The 7,333-nt window shown below is 43.7% G+C and overlaps 1 protein-coding gene across 3 annotated transcripts in view; it reads left to right on the top strand.

Annotated features, from left to right (window-relative positions):
- Window positions 1-7,333, top strand: part of Xpo6 (exportin 6) — a 108,202-nt gene that overhangs the window by 645 nt on the left and 100,224 nt on the right. The gene's annotated exons all lie outside the window — the stretch shown is intronic.

The following is a 7,333-nucleotide window of genomic DNA, read 5'->3' on the forward strand; positions in this document are numbered from 1 at the left end:
GGGAGGGCCTGGAGGCGGCGGCGGGCCCTGGCGCTGGCGTCCCGCGTCGTACCGCTTGGCTTCTCGAAGGCTTACCGTGTGGCAGGCCCTGTGCCAAGTGCTCGACGTGTGTTAACCCACCGGGAGGAAGTGGGAGACCGAGGCACGGAGCAGTGTGTCTTGGGAGCTCCGGGCATCGCAGAGCCGCCCGCGTTCCTGGAGAGCATCTCGCGGGGCTGTAGGCTGGGGAAGTTGAGAGCGGTGTATGCAGAGGTCGCTCACCTAGGCGATGGGTGCTCAGGCCGCTGTTCTTTCTGCTCTGGTCTTTCCTCGCGCTCTGGTCTTTTCCCTGGCAGTGCCTGGAAAACTACCCATCCTTTATCCTCCGAAGCCTCTTCTGAAGACCTCTCCTTATTTTGCCCAACTCACACCTGTTTGTAGAGCTGTTGTATTTGCCGGTGGTCTCTGAGCCGAATCTGTCTGTCGCAGTGGACTCAGCTCGGTGGGAGGTGAAGCTGAAACTCTGCCCTCCCGCTCCTGGCGAATGGGAGCCCAGCTGTGCGTGAGCACCTACAGGGCAGCGTGTTCTCACGGCCACGCGCTTTCCTCTGCCGAGCTAGTGCTGTAGTATAGAAAGGGTTACCGTCATAGCTTCTGTGACACATTTAGGCCAGTGGGATTTCCAAAACTTTAAGGGGCCTGAGATTGTGTTAGGTCCTCGGTGCAGAAAGAGGATATGAGGCATTGACCTTGTCCTCATGGGGCTCGCAGCCAGCAGGATAAAACACACCACCAGTGCTGAGTGGCATGGCATAATTTGTACTATATATACTACATATAGTGTGCAGACTTACTATATATATGTGTGTATGTATATATATTCCTAGACTGTAGGGTGCTAGAGCAGTTAAGCTGTTTGAGTTTCAGTTTCCTCATCAAGTCTGGAGATGGAATAATCCAAAAGATGTATGAGGTATGTGTATCATTTACTGATTCATGAAAATAGTACTCATTCCTTTATTCTTTAAATTAAAAATTTTGGGGGTTTTCAATTGTAAAATATACATAAAACCTACCATTTTAACTGTACAGTTCATTGTCATTAATTACGTTCATATTTTTGTGTGACGGTCATGGCCATCCATCTCATGAAGTTTTTTATCTTCTCAAACTGAAACTCTGTGCCCTTTAACATTAACTCTCTTTCCCTTCTTTCAGCAGTACCCCTACTCATTACCATTTTATGTTTTGTTTCTATGAATCTCTACTTTACAAGTACCTCATACAAGTGGCATCATGGTATATTTGGTCCTTTGTGAGTGGCTTATTTCACTTAATAAATCCTCAGGATTCCTCCATGTTGTAAGGTGTATCAAAATTTCCTTTTTAGGGCTGAATTCCATTGTGTGTGTGTGCCATGTTTGGTTTTATCTATTCAATCATCAATGGATGTATGGGCTGCTTCTGCCTTTTGGCTATTGTGAATAATACTACTATGAATATGAGTGTTAAAATCTTGGGATGAGGGGCTGGGAGTATAGCTCAGTGGTGCTGTGCCTGCCAGGCAAGTGCAAGGTCCTGAGTTCAATCCCCAGTATTGCCAAAAAAAAAAAAAAAAAAAAAAAAAAAAAAATCAGGATGAATTCTGAGTAGCTCCTGTACACTGCGCCCTGGAGAATGTGCAGTTGCGCCAGGACACTGTTGTCCCCTCATTTTACTTAGAAAATTGCTTGAATATAATTTTGATATCCACTGAGCTGCAAAGCACTCTTGTATTCAGGTTTCATTTAATTTGCAGTTGGAACATTAAGCATTAGCCAGGTGTGGAGGTGCACACTGTCATTGCAGCTAGTCAGGGGGCTGAGGCAGGAGGATGTAAGTTCAAGGCCAGCCAAAGCAGTTTAGTGAGACTGTGTCAAAGCATTAAAAAAAAACAAACAAAAAACCCCTCATGCGTGAGGTCTTGAGTTCAGATCCCCAGTACCAAAAATAATTGTTGCACTGTTGACTTCCTGGCCTCCAGGTACATTTTTTTTCTTGAAGTTGCAGGTCAAGGTTTTGTAACCTGGACCTTGATTATGTAAGTATACAGCAGGTGGCCATGGTGGATAATATAAGGTCAGTAGGATTGCCTAATCACATCCTTTTCAGTGTCACCATGCTAGTGGTTCATAGGCAGTTGTCCAGGGTCAGGAGTGTTTGGGTGGAGCAGGCTTTGATACCTAACAACCATGAGGCCATGGCTTAGTTTGTGTCTTAGAGGAGGAGGGTCATTTTCATGGGATCATGGCTCTGTTTTTATTATAAGAACTTTTCATTTCTTACTGTCTTACTTTTTTTGTTTGCTTGTTTTTTGGAGACAGGATCTTACCATGTAGGTCATGCTGGCCTCATATTCACTATGTGGCCCGTGTAGGCCTCAAACTCACAGCCTTAGCTTCCCAAGGGGTTGGGGTGATGGGTGTGTTATACGCCACATCCATCCTGACTTACAATTTAACTTCTTTTCTTTGTTTTTCTGGTACTGGAGATTGAACTCTGCGCCTCACATGTGCTAAGCAAGTGAGTCACCGTTGTGCTATATCTCCAACCCTTTTTATTTTTTGAGGCAGATTCTTTCTCAGTTGCCCAGTTGTCCTCTAACTTGCTATCCTCCTGCCTCAGCCTCCTGAATAGCCTTCTGTCTGCTACTACCCTCAGTCATTTTGCTGAAGTTTGAGCATTTATAATATCTTCTTAAAGTGTCAGCAGTGGGGCTGGGGAATTGAGCTCAGTGGTTCCACCGCCTGCCTCACAAGCACAAGGTCCTGAGTTCGATTCCTGGTACCAAAAAAAAAATCTCAGCAGTTTTAAGTCTTGAAAATGGGCTGACAATGATAAAAACCTACCATTTCTTAAACATCTCTGATATGGTAGCTAGCTATTTTTTACTTACTGCTTTTTATTATGGTCATTCAGCATTAGTTAACCACATCAAACCTCTCTACTAGTTTACATTACTGCAGTTAACACCAGAGGGAAGATTGTCACAACTGCTGTAGGATACCGGCTTTAACAAGCGGTGGGCTTGCACTGAACCCTGGGTCTTCTGCAGACCTCCCCGCCTTTGGGAATGATGATCAGTGTCACCCAGTTGCTTTGGTACTGAGATAGGAAGTTGTAGTGCATAGGGAGTGGGGGGAATCTTCTTTAAACTGCCTGCCTAGCAGGAAGGATCCTGCATTTGAAAACAGTTGAAAAAGATTTGTGGTTACAGTAGCTAACTGTACTCCAAAGTCCATTTGATTAAATCATCATTTTAGGTTGAATTCCCATGGTGGTATACTATGTTAAAGCTTCCCACAACTTTGAAAATTTATACTTGAATAAGCTGTTGCTTAATATGGAAATTTTGTGCAAAATTGAACCCTTCCTTAAATTAGCATTTCTTTCTTAGTTGCTGAGAAGTTGCGTTGTTTACAAGAGCTTTTATGTTTTTAATGCCGCCTACCACGAGTGGTCCTTGCTTTGGAGACAGAACAGACCTTAAATTGGGCCATTCACACAGTGAGCCATCTGCTTGTGCATCCTCAGTGGTGCACTGTACACTGCCTCTGGAGGCGTGAAGGAGCCTTAGGGGTACAAGGAGATGGTAGTATCTAGAGGTTCGGTATATCAGTCATTCTGGGGAGACAGTTAAATATCAAGAAATGACTTTAACAGTGTTTGAAAAAATTAGTGTATGACATGACTCAAATGATGAAATTACCTGCTAAACAAAAGAACCCTGTCAGTGCAATATAAGTAATTCTCTACAATAAGCCAGAACCTTTTAGCCTCTCAGTTTATTCATTTATGAAGTCATTATTGACATCTTGCTTTGAAACTTAAAATCTCAGGTGTTGTGGCTACAACATGTAGTCATTAATATAGAGAGAGTTTAGTGCATGCCAGGTATTTAAGAATATGAATTCAAGCCGGGCGTGGTGGTACAAGCCTGTAATCCCAGCACTCGGAGGTTTAGGCAGGAGGATCGCTGTGAGTTTGAGACCAGCCTGAGTTACATAGTGAGTTCCAGGTCAGTCTCAACTACATAGTGAGACCCTGTCTCAAAAAACAAAAAACAAAACAAACAAAAAGAATATGAATTCATTAGGCTGGGCGTGATGGCGCATGACTGTAATCCCAGCACTCGGGAGGCTGAGGCAGGAGGATCGCTGTGAGTTTGAGACCAGCCTGGGCTACACAGTGAGTTCCAGGTCAGTCTCAACTACATAGTGAGACACCCTGTCTCAAAAAACAAAACAAAAAAACAAAACAAAAAAGAATATGAATTCATTTACTCTTCCGAATAGTACCAAGAGGTAGGGGCTTTTTTATGTCCCACTTTACAGATGATGACATTCAGGGCACTGAGAAGTTAAGCAACTTCCCAAGGTCACACTGCAATCAAATGGCAGAACTGGGATTCAAACCCAGGCCCTGTGTCTTAGGAGGCTAGGGATGTAACTCAGTGGAGCATGTGCTTAGAACACTTGCGCCCGCACAGAGGAATCAGCTCAGTGGGCAAGATAAGGCTTAAATTCTGATGAATACAAGAGATTGTGGTGAGAGCCATGATCGTAGAAGAATGGACTGATGCGTGAGCAAATTGCCACAAAGGCACATTGATACCAAGAGTGGACTGATAGAAATCTAGGGGAGCTGGTCCGAGGAGAAGGGTGGGCACCCTTTCCGGAAGGCATATTGGAGCCAGGAAGGACAAGGAAAGAAAGTTGTTTCCATGTAGTTGAAGACCAGACACATGCATACGTTTGTATGTACATGTCAGTAAAGTTAATGGACGATAGATAATAAGTGTCAGCGAGTGAAGGAGTACTTTCTAGTGTTTATGGCTTTTTATACATACAGTATGCAAACATGCTGGTCTTTTCATTTTGAAAATCTTTACTCCGACTTTCCTTGGCAGGTACTGCTTTATTCTTTGTTCCCCTTTGCAGTAGAACTCCAGGCAAGATTGATCTAGTTCTTTACTTCATTCTCTGTCAAACTCATTTGTCAGAGTTCTTCTGCTGTTGCTATATCCAGTGTTTAGTTTAGTCCTCATTTTTAATTTGACCAGTAGCATCGTACAGGTTGAACACGCCTTCTCGGGAAGTCTTTCTTTGGCCTCCAGGACACTAAGATGTACCTTTGGATTTTTTCTCATCCTATTTCTTCCCCATCTCATTGATCTTTAACAGCTGAAGTACCCCAGGCCTCAAACTTAGTGAACTCTTCCAGGCCATCTAAAAGCAAAGAACTGAGGAAACCAGGTTTCCTCAGCTTCAGTTGTCCTATGTGTAACTGTAAGCTTGTTTGTCAGACTTGTCAAACTGTTACTTTCCTAGTTCACATGCTGTGACTTTATCCTGGCCTCCTCCTGTGTTCCTGCCCTAGGGCTTTGGTCTTGCTGTTGCCTCCTCTAGGACTGTGCTTTCCTCTTAAGAGTCCTTTTGACCAACCCCGCTGGAGCCTTCTCAAGTGTTATCTACCAGTGAAGTGAGGTCTGCTCTGACCACCCTATTGAAAATGATAATCCGGGGGCTGGGTATAGCACAGGCCATAATGTGAGGCCATGGTTTGATATCCCACTACCATAAACAAAACAAATCCCAAATCCCAAAACTGGTAATCCCACTGTATAATACTCAGCCCCTCTCACATCCTGTTTTATTTCTTGTTGTAGGATATACATACATATGTGTGTGTGTGTGTGTGTGTGTGTGTGTGTATTTCTTTTTTAACATTTTCTATGCTTACTGTTCATTATGAGGTCAAGTTTTGTTGCCTGCTGCTAAAATGTTAGCTTTGTGAAGCTGGAGATCTCAGTTTTAGTCACTGCAGTATGTACGCCAGGAGCCCAGAGCAGTTCCAGGCACAACAGACAGTTGCAGTGCAGCAGGGGTGCAGTGAGGGCTGGGTGTTCAGGGGGCTTAGAGAGGGTGTCAGCTACTGGGATGAATGAAAGTTTTGAAGTGTATTTCAGAGAAGAATGTCAGAAAATGTGTAAGGTTAAGAAAACACTGGATAGACTGGTTTGGCCAAGGTATTAGTTTTTGTGCAGCAGTTGGATTTGTGTGTGTGTGTGTGTGTGTGTGTGTGTTCTGTTTTTTTTTTGTTGTTGTTGTTTGTGTTTGTTGGGTTTGTTTTGTTTTGTTTTGTTTTTAAGATGGTCTCACTGTGTAGCCCAGGCTGCCCTTGAACTCGAAGCCATCCTCCTACTTGTGATTACTATACCCAACTAAACTGATTTTTAAAAAAAGTCTTAGTGTTTTTGTTATATCCAAGATTTTTTAAAAGTCATGTAATAATTACACACTTATGAGGTATAGTGTGACATTTTGATACGTGTGGGTAATGATCAATTAGCATATATGTAACCTTAGTTCTCATTTCTCTGTGATGAGAACATTAAACATTCTGTCTTCTAGCTACAACTTAGGCAGTCTGACTTGCCTTCATTTTTCAAGATCACCTTGAAATCAATATATTGTGCTGAAATCAATATAAATAGCCTGTTTTCTCTTCTTAGGCCATTTACTTTTGTGGCCTTTGGGAGCCACCACCTTCTCTTTTCTTGAAATGTTTTTTTCTTGGCTGCTTTGGCTTCCATATGATAATATAACATTTTTTCCCTCAATATGGGGATTGAACTCAGGACCTTGAGCTAACAAGGCAGGCGCAGCGCTGCTGAGCTAAACCTCAGCAATAGTACTACTTTTCTGGTGTAGTCATCCTTGTTCTTTTTCATTTTGCTTTAGCTATAACCTGTGAACCATTGAGAAATGAACCTTATTCTCTGGGTTGGGATCTCCACTTAAATGTGCTGTAGACCTCAGATCAATCAAGTCTAAACCAAATTGTCATCTTCCCCGCAGTAGTGTTCCTCCCCCATGCCCTAGTTCTGTCAGTGACCTTACCCTTCAGATATTCTAACCATAAACCTGAGTCACCTTTAACTTCCGCTTCCTTCAGCCTCTCCCTGCCAGACATGTTGATGCTCCTGCTAACATATTTGTGTCCTGAGCTAGCCTACTCTTCATTCCTTGGGTCAGGCTCTCATGGTCTGTCTTTCTTTTTTGGAACCAGGGATTGAACTTGGGACCTTGCACTAGCGAGGTAGGTGGTGGCACCACTGAGCCAAATCCCTGACCCATGGTCTTTCTTGATTAGTCTAGTCTCCAGTTCCCCTTCCTCCTCCGTTCCCTACTCTCTGTCCTGCAGATGTGCCTCGCAGCTTGGATGCAAGCATGCCCCCTGGCCTTGGTCCTCCAGAGCAGAGCTCCCCACAGTCAGTGAAAGGGGGTTCGCGTGCCCTTTCGGGTGCCCCTTC

Source organism: Fukomys damarensis, unplaced genomic scaffold (assembly GCF_012274545.1).
Source record: "Fukomys damarensis isolate Sample0158 unplaced genomic scaffold, DMR_v1.0_HiC HiC_scaffold_34, whole genome shotgun sequence".
NCBI lineage: Eukaryota > Metazoa > Chordata > Mammalia > Rodentia > Bathyergidae > Fukomys > Fukomys damarensis.